The sequence below is a fragment of the Anarrhichthys ocellatus genome, unplaced genomic scaffold (assembly GCF_004355925.1).
Source record: "Anarrhichthys ocellatus isolate YVR2014 unplaced genomic scaffold, GSC_Weel_1.0 scaffold20, whole genome shotgun sequence".
NCBI lineage: Eukaryota > Metazoa > Chordata > Actinopteri > Perciformes > Anarhichadidae > Anarrhichthys > Anarrhichthys ocellatus.
In genome coordinates, this window is record NW_022280050.1 from 3,614,962 (window position 1) to 3,619,888 (window position 4,927).

The window sequence follows — 4,927 nt, forward strand, 5'->3', positions numbered from 1 at the left end:
CACACACACACACACACACACACACACACACACACACACACACACACCAGCCCTACTACCACTGAACATCTTTCAGTCAAGTGGGCAGACATAGTAGTAAGGAAACCACCCATGTCAGTTTTCAGGATCGCTCACAGATTGTCAAGCTTAGTAGGTCCACTCCTTCCTATAGCTCACTGCTAATGTTTCAACACTGACATTTCACCAATAAGTGAGTGGATTGCATCAATAATTTCCCAGTTTCTTACATTACATCAAACACTAGCAGCACAAAATACTTAACAAAGCTACGGCCTGTGATACCACATTTCTGCTGTGCTGCAACAAACCTCACAAACTACTAACATGAGGGTGTGTAACAGAAATTAACTGGGTGTGTGTGTGAGTGTTTGTGTGCATTCATGTCTTTGCTGGTGTGTGTGAGGTTTTAAGGGCCAGTCCAAACATCCACCACTACCTGGCAGGAAAAACAGGAATAGGACTTGTCACCAGGCGATTGCACAACGTTGCTGTGGATTCACACTTGGCTGAAAAAGATCTGCTGGAACTGCTGCCTGATCTGTAACCTGAAACCCAGAGGACAGGCTGTGCCACTTGTAGCTTAGAGAAAAGCAACATTGATTCTGACCTGCTTAAAAAATACAGTGACAATCCATGTGGTTATTCGTTTTGATTTAAAGACTGTACATAAGTGCTGTCATCTGCACCATATGTGTACATTTATCACTGTAAGCAGAGAAAACAATGCTTTTTCCGCCAACATAGAAATTACATTGCAAAACATGATATTTTTATATAGTCGTGTTATTCACATTTTATTTTCATCAACATGGTGTACTGGCTGAATGTTTGTCAGACTCCAGGATCTACTGAGTATCCACTATCGGGTGTGTTTTGGTGTTCAAACTAGTGTGTAAAGTGTGCCTGTTCTCATAGGTCTGGATGGAGCAGTTTCCAATATGCTTTTGACACCCCGCAGGCAGCTCTCATTGTCTGACAGGATTTGCAGAAGAAGTGGCTTGGGCAGTGGAACCCGACAGAGGACGTATCGCAACCACAGCCACAAAGCTGTCTCAGGCCCCCGTCCTGAGAACAAAAAACAAATAGCAGCTCTCGGGCTGAATTCTTTGACCGCAGAGGTTATATCTAAATAATACTTAGCAATATGCTGTCATTCTAATATGTGCAATCATAATTTGTGCATCCACCATCCCCAAAAAAACTACACTGCTGGACTTAGCAGACTCTCATGTTAAGTAGGAAGTGGTCAATATCAAGACTTCTTCAAACTACGAACTACTTTGAACCTTTCATACTGACCATACTGGTATTCCGGCAGGTTTATGTGCCATCATCCTCACTGACAGGGTCAAAACATGACATTGAGTCAACGGTTCATTTTTCAGATCTCAGACCCCAGACTTAAAGCACTTATAATAATAATCAGGACATTATTATTGTATTTAATAATAGATCACCTTTTATTTCACACTTAACACTTAAGCTGTGAATTACTAATAACTTGGCTGACAGTCAGCTGCTAACTTATTTCAAAAAACGTTCTTATGTTAAGAGCAAGGTGCTTCATTACCTACAACAATACTTTCCTTGATAATCTTACGCAAAGACTGTCCTCAGCTATTCTTTAACATGGTGGGTATTTAATTGCAGTGCATCAAATCATCAAGCTGAACCAGAAGCTGCAGTAAACATGAGGGATTTTAAATGAAATGGTGATTTAGCCCGAAGCAGGAGGAAGAACATGCATTACTCTGATGGTTGACTCTCCCCCAACGAGTAATGTCATGCCTCCATACCATGAAAAAGATTGATTAACAATTGGATTTTTTCTTCTCCTCAGTGAAGATAACACTGGCATGCAGCGTTCAATTAACCTTACAAAATCCCTTTGCATTCTCCCAAAACAAAAGCTTTTAAGACTAACATTTTTTATTAAATAACGTTAAAAACGGTTCAAAATTAATGCAATTATCTTTTTTTTCTCCTTATTTAGTCGTCAAAATATTTGTTTTTTCCATAATAAGTGCAATGTGTGAGAAAAAGGCTTTCTGTCAGAAGAGCACCACAGCGAGGGCAGGTGTATCACCCTTGTTTTGAAAATATGAGTCAAACAGAGATATGATCTAGATGGGAACAAACAATCAACTGACAGCAAGGTAAATAGATCTGAAGATGAAAAGATACAGTTTGGGGTCTGTTCAGGCTTTACACTTCTCAGTTTTGCTACCGCCTTCATGCAGCTTTGATTTTGTGTTTGCTGTGTGAATGTGTGTCGGTGTGTGTGTGTGTGTGTGTGTGTGTTTGCAATAGACAGATTAAAGAAGTAAGGGGGTGAAGAAGACTGCTCTGACATTTAGAGGCTTCAACAGGCTCCAGCGCCCACCTGCTCATAGACAAAGACTGGAGAGGAACAAACAACAGTCATTACATTGCAAACTAAGGCAAGGCACTGAGGCTGTACAGTATGATCTAGAAACTGTTCTTTACATTATGAAAGACGATTTTATGGACAGAACGATGTATTTGGCAACCAGCTCCCTCTGATTTGCTTGACACTAGAACGGAAGCTACCAATTGCTGACATTTTGTTTTATATATTTTCATTTAAAGGCAATAAATGACGCAGCATTTAGATTAGATCCTGATGAGCCGGTGGCACCTTGTATGGGAGCCCCCGTCCATCAGTGTATGAATGTGTGTGAATGGGTGAATGTTGACATGTAGAGCACAGTCCATTTGACATTTCCATGATTAATGACCAGGAAAATAGCCTTTTAAGGTTTACATGGACAATTTGCCCAAACGAGATCTCACATTCTGTATGTTATTTCTAAAAAGTGGCACTGCATTTTTGTCTCACAATAAAATTCTTTAATTGCATGTAAGGATACAGTCTGCATGTTTTGAAGAAAGCAAATATTTCTGACAATAGGCAAAGCAGTAAAACCATGTCTTTAATAGAGAGAAACCCATGCCTTAAAAATATACATTGTATTCTTCACAGCAATGTGCCTTCATGTTATGTCATTGATGTTGAATCATCTAACTTCTGATTTAAGTCATGAGGGTTGACCAACAATTTCAATTACTGTGCATCTTTTTGATAAATAAATCACATATTTTAGGACATAAAAATACACAACCTATGCAAATACCTGAGAGCCCTCACATCAGAAACTTGTTATCCATATCAGAGACGATCAATCAGCTGCACATGTTTCTGGATAATTTCAGTATTCAGTGCCAAAATATACTCCTTCCATATATTATTTTTTATAAAATACAATTCACCTGAACCCTGTCTTCTACATATTTGTAAACATTTTTAAACTTAAAAAAACACACGCAAAAGATCACAAAACTATTTACATTAACATTTCAGCAGAAAAATAGACATTTTGCACACACATCTTCAAAATGTACAAAAACAACCCCGCAATCAGAAACAAGAGCAATGATCTTGATTTTCAAGTAAACTCCTCACTCACAAGTAGGGCTGACAGAAGACCCTTTTTCTTACTTTTTAAGCTCATATGGCTGCTTCATTTACATATTGTGTAAGGCTGTCCTTGTTACAACATTACCATGAGAACAACAAATAAATACTTCTGTGCCCCAATGTCTTACCAAATGTAACCTGGAGAAGATATTAGAACTGAGAAAATAACTTTTCATTTGAACATCCGGTTTTATGTTATGCCCTATTCAAGTTAAATTAGTTCTGGTCTGTTTGTATTCTTTTGAAGGGGATTAAGGAAGTAAATCAGGCTAACATTAATTTACATTTGATCATAGGATTATAAAAAGGATATGTTCTTTTAGGAGGATAAGGCTTCAGAGAATACAGGAATGCTATAGTTGAGGAATGTATAGAGTCATTATCAGAGCTGTGAGGTATAAACAATTTCCAGGGCCAATACTTTACAGACAGTATAGGATTTTGTTCCAGCTGGGCACCAGTTGTGCACAAGAGAAGCGGCACGTAAACAGAGAAAAAGCTGCCTTTTGATCACAAGTAGATATTAAACATAGAAAAGCAAATCACTGAGTTTGACCTTACAGAATAATCAACTGTTTAAAATGCTGACTAGAGTGAAATTAGTAATGCCAGACATCATGTGGGTATTGTTACAAAATTAAAATGTTCATCAGACAGCATAGAAAGAATTTGCCATGTGTATCTCCAAGATTGTATTTTCAGAGAAAAGACCAACATGTCAATGTTCTGTTCATCAACGTTCATCTGCCAATGATTGTTTCCTATTCTATCTACACTTAAATGTAAAAAAAAAAAGAAGAAAAAAAGCAAAGTTATTTTTTCGTCAGGAAATGGACATAAAGTGCAGGGCCAACTGTACAAAGCACAGTCTTATCTGTGACCTTTCACAGGGAGAGACAGTACTGTAAGTATGCAAGCACTGCAGCTAGCCTCACTGATCGAGATGTGTTATCCTTCAATACACTGTAGATGATGGACAAGAAATTTGGTGCTGGAGAGTTGCTAATCTCTTACTCGCCATTTACATGTTGTGCCTTTTATGTCAGAGCAGCCTTACAGTGGAATGCTACAGTTTTGGAGATGCCTTCAGAGTAAAACTATATGGTAACCACACTCATGTTCATGCTTCATGAGGTTATACATGAATGTCGCAACATTTAAGCAAAAAATCAGCAGGACAAATGCCCACCATAACATAAAGAATTTCCTCTATTCCCTCAGCTCCTAATTAAGTTGCTCGACGCAAAATGTTAAGGTTCAAAAGACGAAGCACATCAAAAACAGCTGTGCAGAGTTTGCAAATTTTCCCTGTCTTTGTCATGACCTACAAATAGGATGAAAGCTGGCATTGAACCAGACACATAAGCATGTATTCACTGTGCTAGAAAACAGCACCAATAATGCAGA